General features: G+C 47.2%; 1 protein-coding gene across 3 annotated transcripts in view; it reads left to right on the top strand.

The window, feature by feature from the left end:
• The window catches only part of PTK2B (protein tyrosine kinase 2 beta), a 123,463-nt gene that overhangs the window by 60,831 nt on the left and 49,964 nt on the right, over nucleotides 1-12,668 (top strand). The window lies entirely within an intron of this gene.

Genomic DNA, 12,668 nt, shown 5'->3' on the forward strand with positions numbered 1-12,668 from the left:
TTCCCCCCTATCTGTTGTACTTCCTTTTTTTTTTTTTTTTAAACTTTGACGTGGATGAAGAAGTTGGGTCTATCTTTTGCATGGAAGCCCTACCGCTGTTTAAAACCAGCAATCCCGTCATCACTTTAGGATCTGCATCATGTGACAAAGTCTCCAGCCACAGAGGGCTCTGAATGTCCTCACCCTAGAACACAGTCTCTCCAACTGCGGGGCCCCGGACGGGCAGTGCGCAGCTGTGGTCATGTCCATGTAGAGCCTTGGGGGAAATCACCGCCCTTATTTTGAAGACATGCTGGTAACCCCAACACTGCATGGGCTTCTTTGGCAGCCACATCACAGTGACTAACCGTGAGTTCACAGTTAGCTTAAGCCCCATTTTTAAAATTCATGTCGTTGCTAAACCACATCTTCCTTGTCCCAGACTGGGGAAGATTTTCTTTTAAAATCTACATGAAGAACTTTACATTTATCCCACTTTGCAAATTGCATTTTGTAACACTTGGCCTGTCTTGCCAGCCTGTGTAGATTTAGGGAATTCTTTTTTTTTTAAAAATCTTTATTATTCAGATTATTACAGTTGTTCCTCTTTTTTTCCTCCCATAGCTCCTCTCCACCCAGTTCCCACCCCACCCTCTGCCCTTTCCCCCCACCCCCACTGTCCTCTTTCATAGGTGTATGATTTTTGTCCAGTCTCTTCCCATACGCCCACACCCCTTTCCCCCTGAGAATTGTCAGTCCACTCCCTTTCTATGCCCCTGATTCTATTATATTCACCAGTTTATTCTGTTCATCATATTTTTTATTCACTTGATTTTTAGATTCACTTGTTGATAGATATGTATTTGTTGTTCATAATGTTTATCTTTACCTTTCTCTTCTTCTTCCTCTTCTTAAAGAATACCTTTCAGCATTTCATATAATACTGGTTTGGTGGTGATGAACTCCTTTAGCTTTTTCTTATCTGTGAAGCTCTTTATCTGACCTTCAATTCTGAATGACAGCTTTGCTGGGTAGAGTAATCTTGTTTGTAGGTTCTTGCTATTCATCACTTTGAATATTTCTTGCCACTCCCTTCTGGCCTGCATAGTTTCTGTTGAGAAATCAGCTGACAGTTGTATGGGTACTCCCTTGTAGGTAACTGACTTTTTTTCTCTTGCTGCTTTTAAGATTCTCTCTTTGTTTTTGTTCTTGGCATTTTAATTATGATGTGTCTTGGTGTGGTCCTCTTTGGATTTTTTTTGTTTGGGGTTCTCTTCGCTTCCTGGACTTGTAAGTCTATTTCTTTCACCAGGTAGGGGAAGTTTTCTGTCATTATTTCTCCAAATAGGTTTTCAATATCTTGTTCTCTCCCTTCTTCTGGCACCCCCATAATTCGGATGTTGGTATGCTTGAAGTTGTCCCAGAGGCTCCTTACACTATCTTCATATTTTTGGATTCTTTTTTCTTTTTGCTTTTCTGGTTGGGTGTTTTTTACTTCTTCGTACTTCAAATCTTTGACTTGATTCTTGCGATCCTCTAGTCTGCTGTTGGATCTCTGTATAATATTCTTTATTTCAGTCAGTGTATGCTTAATTTCTAGTTGGTCCTTTTTCATATCCTTGAGGGTCTCACTAGACTTACTGAGGGTCTTACTAAATTTATCAGCAGCTCACTAGACTTATTGACGGTCTTACTAAATTTATCAGTGGTTTCTAAAAAATTCTTGAAAAACCTTAAAACCGTGGTTTTGAACTCTATATCCAGTAGTTTGCTTTCCTCTATTTCTGTCATTTGTGACCTATTTCTTTGTCTCCGCATTTTGGCTGCTTTCCTGTGTTGATAGAGTGGTTTTCTATGCTAGGTGTCCTATAGGTCCCAGTGGCTCAGCCTCCGCAATTACCTGAGGTGGACACTCTTGGTGCACCCGTTTGTGGGCTGTGTGAACACTCTTGTTGTAGTTAAGCCTTGATTGTAGTTGGTATCACTGGGAGGAATTGACCTCCAGGCCAATTGGCTGTGAGATTCAGCTGTGTCTATGGTGGGAGAACTTCTGTGCTGGAGACACCCTTATGGGGCAAGACTTGCTTCAGTGGGGCTTTGGTGCTCACTGAGTCTGCCCCCGGAGTGTGTCCCTTATGGATCTGAGGAGTTGTAATCTGGATGGTCCCACTCTGACCACTGGGTACACTGGCTCTTGGATATAAGGAGGTGCTAATTTAGCCTCTTCCTGAGGCTACCTAGCAGGAGCTACGGAGAGATCTGCAGATTCCTCTTCTTTGTTTGGGATTTGGAGGTGCCCAGATGAGGCCCAGCTGTGAAGCAATGCAGTCTTCTGTGGGGCCTTGGGCCTTCTTTTGGAAGTTCTGGGTCTCTCTGACCCAGCTGCAGTTTGTTGGGTAATTTTCAGATTGCAAAGGGCCAGGTCATTCATATGCAAAAGCTTCTGTGCACAGCTTGGGTGGGGCGGGGTCTCAGGGAATCAACAGGGCATAGCAAACAGCTATGGCTGATCCCCAGCCCTGCCCTAAGAGGTCCTGGGTCTCAGTGGCCCGCGGAATCACTGCAAGCCCCTCTGAGAGAAAGCCGCCCTCGAGTTCTGCCTGCTGCCAGACAGTCCAGTTTCTCCCTGTATGAGTCTGGGTCTCCAGAGACTCACCCAGAACTGGAGTCAGGGCTGCCGGGAGCTTGTGTCTCCCTCCCGATTGAAAAATACAACCACGTCCTCTGTTGCCAGCCCTTTCCGAGCGCCTCCGTACCTCTGCACTTTACTTCTGCACCTCCTCTGAGTCTCAGTGTGCTTTTCTCTTTCCTTCTAGTTGTAGAATTTCCACTCGCCAGTTTTCCTGTGGTTCTGGATGCTGTCTGTTTTGTCTTTTAGTTGTATTTTTGAAGTGGTTGTTTGAGGCAGCAATTTCAGGTGTTTACTTATGCCACCATCTTGGTTTCTCTCCTCTAGGGAATTCTTTGTGGTCTGCCTGAGAGTCATCATCTCTTCTAATCCTGTGCTCAACTTGGTGCTTCATGTCCTGTAACCACAAACTCCTTAACGCCAAATTGAATGGTGTGAACAAGGCCAATTAAAACATCAGTCGGTCCTCAGCTTACTACGGGCACTTGACTAGCAGTGGTGGAGAGGGATCATTTGACCAGTTAGGAATACACCTCTTTGTCAGCTGGCCTCCTCATTGACCTCATGGGAAGATGGGGAAGAACTCCGTCAATACCCAACTGAAGTGTTGACTCATCATGATATCAAATTTCCCTGCTCAACAGCCACCACTGGAATGCACGCAGGGAGGGCATGAGACTCACTGGAATTGAAGGCTGGGAGAGAAGGAAACAGTTGAGACCATGACTTGAAGGGGAGAGGCTGGAGAAGAATTTAGTTTGGGGCTAAAGATGACAAGGAGTGTGTTTTTAAAAATGACCACTTTTAGGAGATTGGGTAGTAACAGAAGATCCTTGGAGGGAGGAACACAGCTTAAATTTCGTGCTTCCGTGTACCTTGTATTATGCTGTTTTGAAGTGTGGGGGTGATGCCACTGCAGGGACCAGGTGACGTCAGGGCCAGAGGCAGGCCTGAGGCAAGTGATTTGGAAATCTGGCCTCCGAGGTCTCTCACTGTTCAGGCAGTGGTGTGCACAGCTCTCACATACTGGCAGCACCCATTTCTCCCCAAGTCTCTTTCAATGAGTTCAACTCGAAATTAGCAATAATGGAAGCATTTACACCAGAGAAATTGGCAAAAGCTACAACTCAAGTCATAATTCCCCTGGGTTGTCAGTTGTGAAACATACCATGGCCTCACTCAAATTGCTCCTGCTGCCTCCTAGCTCATGCCCGTGCTTTCGCCTATGGCCAGAATTATATTTTTTAAATGAAAATCTGCTTCTCCACAAGGTAAAGTTTAAATTCTTTAGCATGTTGCCATCCTCTCATCTCATTTCCCAACAGCCCCTTATCACCCTCCTGGGCAGTCCTACATCAGGTCATTTAGTTTCCGCACCTTGCTGTGTCAAGTTTTCCTGAGTTCCTGGGGCCCCTGCAAGCTCTCTTCTGGCACCAAGCTTAGACCCCTACCAGCCCATATCCTGCTCTGGCTGTTTTATTTTCATCTTTTCCCTCTTCACTGGACTATGAGTCTCTGGTAGACAGGGACCCTCTTCTGTTTATCTTTGTATGTTCAGAGGCTGGCATGCCTTCCCTCCCACCCCCCACTTTGGCCATAGAAGGCAGGGGCAGGGGTGGTATGGAGGAAAGGAGGAAGGTGGAAAGAGGGGAAGGGGAGAAGAACAGAAAGAAGGCAGGAGAGAAGGAGGGAAGGAGGAGGGAGAGAAGAGGGGGGAATGACTGAGGAAGGGAGAAAGAAGAAAGGAGGGAGAAAAACAGGCCAGCCAAAATCACTCATCAACTGGCAAATGAGGAGTAAGGTGAGTGGTTTTTTGAAGGGTTGGAGAAGCAGTGGAGGCTACAGGTCACATAGGAAGTAAGAAAACTCTACTCAGCAGCAGGGATCACAGTCCTTGAACTAGTGAGGAGAACAGAGGTGCTATTAACAAGGAAAAACAAGTAATGCATCCTGGTATCCCCCCTTCTGACCCCTGAAAGCCAGCCCCAGGTCAGCTGGCTTCCGGGTCGGCAGGTACTGGCAAGAGAATGATCCTGAGTGGGTAATGTGTGCGGAGGTGGCGGGCTGGGAGTGTGCGAGTCTCAATAAATGTTTTTGAATGACATTGAATTATAGCTGACAATAATCACAACCTTTGTGGTTCCTTCCTTTGCAAGGTAATGGGGAGGGATGCTTGGAGGGGAGGAGAAGGGATTAGCCAAATGATGACTGGCCAGCCCTGGAACAGGCAGGATACTGACCCCTGGGAACTGGGGGCTGAAAAGGCTTGAGCTGGGGAGGGGGGCGCTGCAAGGAGCTAGGCGGGCCCAGCTTGCCCAGCTGCAAGGTCCCTGCCAAGTAGTTAAGTGGCTGCTCTCAGCAGGCCTTTGCAGAGGAAAGGCCTGTATGTGTTCCCCATTTTGTTGATGTGAAAACGGCAAGAGGAAGTGACTCAGAGACGGAGTGGAAATAAAGTGTGTCTTGTGACATTCTGGCTTCTGTGAGACCCAAAGGGCTGATGTTTTGAAGTTGCTGTGAGGCTTCCTTCTATACTTCTGTGGTGTTCTCGGGACAGATGGTGGCACTGTGTGTGGGCAAAGAGTAGGAGGTAGGGGTGATCTTTTCAGGTGGGCAGGTGGATGGAGGAAGCGGGTGCAGATGGAAAGCAGCCTCAGAGCACTGGGGACAGAAGGGGCTGCCACAGCCACCTGTCCTGCACTTACCAGGCCAGCTCAATTTTTTTACAAGTGGGGACTAGTTTTGGGTTTCTGGTTATTTATTTTTATTTTTTTTTGCCAAGTTACAGGCATTTAAAAAATACATGTGCCAGGGAGTTGACATCGGTAATCTCTGATTCTCCAGGAATTCTGTAGGATGGGCATTAGTAGCCTCATTCCTCAAGAGAAGAAACTGAGGCCTTGCAAGGTGACCTTGTCCAGGTCACATGACTAACTGATAAGGGGGAGAACTTTCAGTCCTGGAGACAATGCATTTTAGCCTCAAGCTCCCAGTATCTCTTCTCATGTCTGGTTACCCAGAAGGCCAAGCTTCACTGTCAATTTCCAAAGACTATCATCATTTCATAATTGAATGAGCATTGGAAACCCCAAACAAGGTGGAAAGACATCTCTCTATATAAAAGGCTAATATGCAAAGTGTCTCTTTGGGAGTTTGACCAGAGACTGGGGAATTCGAGCACTTGCTATGATGTGCGCTGACCACCAGGGGGCAGCGCTGGATGAAGGAAGGCCCTGATCAGCCCTGATTGCTGGCCAGGCCTAGGGACCCTACCTGTGCACGAATTTCATGCACTGGGCCTCTAGTACTAGAATAAAAGACTTCTCTTCAAATGAAATACATTGAACTTTATGATGAATTTTCTACAGTGTCCTTATTTTTTCCATTTTTCCGTGGACATGGAAAATATCATTAAAGGCAAATATCATCTACCTACTACTGCTGTTCGGGAACTCTGACCCATCAGAACCAATCAGTGGCAGAGCTGGGTACGAACTCCAAAGCATGGTGGCAGGAGAGCCATGACACCAGCCCTCTAGTCTTTGGCAATTGACATTGAAGCTTGGCCTCTTGGGAAACCAGATGTGAGAGCAGATGCTGAGAGTCCCGAGGGTAAAATGCATTGTCCAGATTTAAGGGGGCATGAAAAGGGGACAGTGAGTTAGAAAGGTGGCATGATGCCATCTGACTCCTCACACCTGGGTTTAAACCTCGTGTCCTCAGGGCTACAGCGCCACACCAGTCTGGGACATTACTCATGAAGGTCTTCAGAGTTTGGCCACTTGGTGGCCTTCAGTCTCTGCCACTTACTGGTGGTGCGACCTGGACAGTCACCTTGTGAGGCCTCAGTTGTCTCTCCTAAGGTCTGAGGCTAACATTACTAATCCTACGGAACTTTTCTAGAGACTGGAGATGACTTGCATACACCCCTGGCACACCGAATGTGTTCAGTAAGGAGTAACATGACCCATCCATGTCTTCAAGTGCAAGGTTGTACTTCTTTGGGATACTGACCCCTGTAACCTTGACATCTTCCCATGCCGGGAACACAGTCCTGGATACAAACCAGAGAGTCTGAAGGGAATTAAATTCTGCTCTAGTCCCCCCTCGCTCAGACAGGTGAATGTCTTGCCATTCAGGAAGAGTGTCATTAATTTTCTTCCTGAGGACTTTAGAGATTTTACAACCTTTCTTAGTACCCTTTGCAGGTTTGGGCCAAGGCGTTCTTATAGCCAATCAAAACTTTTCCTGTTTTAATTTGAGCCCATTTCCTTGTGTTTGTTATTCTTTGACTTTGACTTAGGCAGATCTGGTGGTTGGCAGGCGAGCTGGAGCCCACGATGGCTCAGAGCCAGGGTTTTCTTTCACTAGTGTGGCGGGCCATTCTCTCCCACAGTGCTCACAGGGCCTGGGGCCGGCCAGGATGCAGGGAGCAGGGGTTGCCAGGCTGGGGAGAGGGGCAGGGCTTTTGGGTCACAAGTTGAGAGTCAGAGGATTTTGTGATCACACAACTAAGGCCTAACTTGGGATGAGAAGGGGTAATGCTCTCTAAGCAAAGAAGGGATTCATCATGGACTGGGATGTTTAGTGCCAGGATGATCAATTTCTTCTTGCTAAAGTTTGTGCCAGCCTCAGTAGTATCAAGAGATACTACTTTCTTCAAAGACAGATAGGAAAGAGGGGAAAACTTCGAATTTGGATTTTAATCTGCTTTGGGATCCAAGTTTGCTATTCAAGAAGTATGAATCCTGGGCCAGATGGGTTAAACTTTCTTGAGTATGTTTTTTCATCTGTAAGAGGGCATGATCCTCTCTGCCCATCTCCTAGGATTATTGTGCAAAGCACTTACGTTTCTTTTAAAGTTTTAAAATTGTAATTATTTTGGAAATAAATAGGTTACTACTGCACAGGACTAAAGGCAGACTGGAGCCCACATTGGGCTGAAGGTATAGGTAGATCCTGGGTGACTGAAATGACTTGTCTAAAATATTTAAACTGGAGCCATGTTGACCACTCTGAATGATGGCTCCTGAACCAAGGGTCAGGGGAAGCTGATGCGGATGAGAGACCAGTGTCCTGCAGGCATGGTGGTGATGGCCAACACAGCAGGCTGCGCTCGGCCAGATACACAATATGAGCACCCAGCCAGTGTGGCTCAGTTGTTGAGCATCAACCCATGAATGAAGAGGTTATCAGATTGATTCCTGGTCAGGGCATATGCTTGGGTTGCAAGCTTAATTCCCTCCCCCACCCCACCCCTCACCCCCATCTCTCAAATAGATAAAACACACATACATATTTTTTAAAAAAGATATGCAATATGGGCATTTCTGTTTGGTCAGGGCTGGGGTGGGGGTTGACTCCTGCATGGGCTAGACATTGCCCAATCAGGCTAGGCAGGGGGTCAACTATCAGGCTATGGTTTCTCAGCTTTAATTTTTTCTTAATAAACTTTTTGAAAGAATAGTTTTAGGGTCACAGCAAAATTGAAAGGAAGGTAGAGAGATTTCCTCCATAGCCCTTGCGCCCATACCCGCACAGCCTCCCCAACTTTCAACGTCCTCCACCAGAGTGGTGCATTTGTTACAACATGAACCTACTTATATTGACACAGCATAGCCAGCCACGTATCCATCATTCTAGTATCATACAGAGTGTTTTCATTGCCTAGAAAATTCTGTGCTTTCCCTATTCATCCCTCCTTCCCCCAAACCCTGGCAACCACTGATGTTTTTATTGTCTCCGTAGATTTGCCTTTTCCAGAATGTTATATAGTTAGCATCATACAGTATGTTGCCTTTTCAGGTTGGCTTCTTTTACTTAGTAATATACATTTACTGTTCTTCATGCCTTTCTTATGGCTTAATAGAGCATATTTTTAAGCACTGAATTATATTCCCTTGTCTGGTTGTACCACAGCTTATCAATCCCTTCACCTGCGGAAGGACATCTTGGTTGCTTCTAGGTTTTGGCAATTACTATGAATAAAGCTGCCAGAAACATCCATGTGCGGATTTTGTGTGGACATAAGTTTTCAGCTCCTTTGGGCAAACACCAAGGAGCATGATCGCTGGAGGGGATGGTAAGAGTATACTTAGTTTTGTAAGAAACCGCACAATTATCTTCCAGAGTTTGCAGCAGCAATGAATGAGAGTTCCTGTTGCTCCACATCCTTGTTACATGTTTACATCGACTTGGTTCCTCAAGTTTATAAGGGCCACATTTCATTGTACCGTTGGCTGTAGCTGCACAGGGTTAAAAGCCCTGGGGGGCGGTGGGGGGTCTCATCCCTGTCTACCCCCTCTCCACCCAAGACTTCGCCCTGGCCTCTGTCCCAGGCCCCGGTTTCTACTCCCCTGCTCTGTCCCCGCTCCTGTGCTCTGCCTCTCAGAGGGCTCATCTCCTTCACTCTTCTCTTCAGAAAACAATGCACATAATGTGTGCAAATGGAGTTTCTTAGATCGCACTGGCCAGATCTCATTAATTTCACTGACGTCTTATTTCCACTCAACTGTTCTCGGTAGTACTCTTCTCTGGTGTTTCAGGGAACCCCCGAGGGTCTCTCATCGGCTCACTGGCACTGGCACCAGTTGGTTGAAAAGGCTGCCTGGGCCAGGGGGACGTGTCCTGAAAGGCACTTCCTCCATCCTCTTCAGGGCGGATGCCCAGAAGCCGCGTGGTATAACCTGCAGGCATGGATACTAATATACTGTTCTCTCCAGCTCGAAGTCCATGTCCCACCAGCCAACGTGACAGCTCCGATTATGCCCCTGGTTTCCACGAGACCTTTGGGACGCAGGCCCTCTGGCTGCCATGAGTAGCATCTAGTCCCTGGGGACAGAGACCATACGCCATTCCATTTTCTTCCTGCCCCAGATACCTGCGTCACAAAACTGCTTCATGAAGCCCCTACTTGAAATTAATTTAAGCAAACAGAAGCCAGGGGTCTTGAGGCCCCTGGCTCAGTAGACACAGCAGATCCGAATCTCTGTGGGTTATTTACTTACCTGTGTGTATATTGTGCCTGTTTACCTCTATGTCTGGAGTGTATGCTCTTTGGGGGCAACACATTTTTGTCAGTTTCACATCCTCTAGCAGATCTGTCATTATTCCTTCTGATAGCACCTTGGGCCTTGTCATTGCTGCATTCTCCTGCTTACTTCTCTGTGCCAGTGTCTGCATCTTTGTGCCTGAGGACTTCCTTTGTCTCCGGAGTCCACTGATCTTGTGCAGAACTGGCTGAAATACTGGGAATGATGACTGTAAGGAGTGGTGTGTGCATATCCTTTCAAATGAGTGTTTTCAGTTTCTTTGGATAACTTCCCAGAAGTGGAATCACTGGGTCATAAAGCAGTTCCATTTTTAATTTTTTGAGGTAACTCCATACTGCTTTCCACAGTGGCCGCACCAATTTGCATTCCCACCAGCAGTACATGAGGGTGCCCTTTTCGCCACATCCTCACCAACAGTTGTTGTTTGTTGATTTGTTGATGACAGCCATTCTGGCACCCCTATGTTCATTGCAGCATCATTGACAATAGTCAAGATTTGGAAGCATCCCGAGTGCCCATCAGTAGATGAGTGGATACAAAAGCTGTGGTACATTTACACCATAGAATACTACTCGGCCGTAAAAAAGACGGGAATCTTACCATTTGTGGCAGCATGGATGGGCCTGGAGAGCATGATGCTAAGCCAAATAAGCCAGTCAGAGAAAGACAAATATCATATGATTTCACTCATATGTGGAATCTAATAAACAAAATACACTAACAAACAAAATGGAAACAGACTCGTAGACAGAGAATGGATTGACAGCTGTCACAGGGGAGGGGGGTTGGGAGCTGGATGAGAAGGGTGAAAGGATTAAGCAAAAACAACAACAGACCCCCCTCCCCCAAACCCCTTACAACTCATAGACACAGACAACAGCATGGTGATTACAAGAGAGAAAGGAGGTGGGGGGAGGTTGAAGAGGGTATAGGGGGGATTAGTGATGATAGAAGAGGACTTGACTTGGGGTGGTGAACACACAATACAATATACAGGTGATGTATTATAGAATTGCACACCTGAAACCCATTTCCTCTTATTAACCAATATCACCCCAATAAATAGGAAAAAAAAAAAAAGTGGTGTGTAAATGCCCAGATCCCTCCCTTCCTGGCAGGAGGAGGAGCTAGCTCTGTGGAATTACTCTGCGGTTGCCCAAGTGATGGTAGCTCAATTGATAACCCTCCCTTGGCTGTCTTCCCCTCCCTGTCACACACTCGCCACTCCTAGTGGGTTTCCTCTCAAGGCACTTTCTCTGGCGTCCTTACTGAGGGTCCGGGGAAGCTTAGGCACAGGCCCCTTACCCAGCAGAGTACTGGCTCACAGGGTCTGCTTAGAAGATATTTGTTGAAAAATGCACGGATACTCCTAGTATATTCATATTAGTCTCTAAAATAAAACAGACTGAAGATTCTTTTCTCCATCTGTCTTGTCTCAAATTCTGGTTGCCCTGTGGACTCAAGCTGGCGCTCTGCCCATTGTCTGCCTGCCCCCACGGAAGGGATACACCCTGCTCCTTCCCTCGTCCTCACTGCATCTGTTTCTGTCTCCCAAGGCACAGTGGGTTTTTTTCAGAAGAATGACTCTGAAGCGAATGACTGTGTGTGTGTGTGCATCTTCCTTGCTAGTGCCCAGTACAGTATGAATGGATGAACACAGATTTTACTTCCGCTTCCAATATATCTGATTCTGCATTTGTATTTTTTAAAAATAAGATCATATAGGTTTCAAGTAACATTTTCAAATGTACTCATCTCTTTAAAAAAATGTTTTTAGTGATTTCAGAGAGGAAAGGAGAGGGAGAGAGAGATAGAAACATCAATGATGAGAGAGAATCATTAACTGGCTGCCTCCTGCACACCTTCCACTGGGGACCGAGCCTGCAAACCAGGGCATGTGCCCTGACTGGGAATCGAACCATGACCTCCTGGTTCATAGGGCCACAACCACTGAGCCACACCGGCTGGACACGCATTTGTATTTTAACATTGCCAATTCCCAACTTCTTTTGGTCTAGGAATGTCCCCCTAAGTGTCCCTCCCCCCCGCCCCCAGTCTTTTGTTAGAAGGGAGATATCTCTCTGTAAGTATGGGTTCAGAAAGAGACCAAAGCTTCATTTAGAACAGTGGTTCCCAACCCAGGCTGGATGTTAGAAAAATCCTTGGAAACTCAAAAATACCAATTCCGGGCCTCCCCACCCACCAGCTCAGTGGCCATCTCTGAGCATAGGGCCTGCCTTTAGGCTTTCTTACAACCTTTGTGGGAGATCCTAAGGCAGAGCTGAGGTTGATACCACCGATCTGCAGCTGGGACTTCCATTGTTTCCTTCCGGCACTCCTGCTTCGGACCAGTGGGGGCTCAACCCAACAGTGTTGTGTGCTGGCTCCAAAGGACCACTTTTGCTGAGATTCAGGGTGAACTAAAGGTCCCTAGGATTCTTATTGTCTATTTAAGTGTCAACCCCACTGTCATCAGAACTGGGTAGGTCCTCTAAGGGCCCAGCCCAGCTCCCTCCCGGTTTGGGCCGCTGGAGGGCTGTTCCTCTTGAGCTCTCCTGCCCGCAGTGAACAATGTGCTGTATGTGAGTTCCTGTGGGACTGAAGCCTCCTGCCCAGAAAGTTCGGGCTGGTGGTGGCTACGGATGGAGGCAGACAAAGCCATCAGCTGACAGCCTGGCCACCCACCTGGGTCCTTTCCTGCCTTCTCCGTTCCAGTGCCCTCCAGGCCACCCATTCTCCAATTCTGTTTCTTCTCATTTTTTCCTTCCATCCTCCCCGCGCCCCCCCCCCACCCCCGCCCCCAGTGTCCCTGCCTCTCTCCTGCTATTTTCCACTGTCCTCTTTGCTTTTTCTGCTCAGCTGTGCCTTGGAACCATGCGGTGGCCGCCTCCTCTCACAGCTTCGTTTGCAACGTGTGGGCCCCTTGTCTAGGATCCAGTGTGGGAAGAGAAAAGGAGTGGGGAGAGGGGGCTTCTAGAAGAGAGTGCACACGGCCTGGGAGTTCCAGGTCT

This window comes from Myotis nattereri (assembly GCF_964212035.1).
Source record: "Myotis nattereri genome assembly, chromosome: 5".
Taxonomy (NCBI): Eukaryota; Metazoa; Chordata; class Mammalia; order Chiroptera; family Vespertilionidae; genus Myotis; species Myotis nattereri.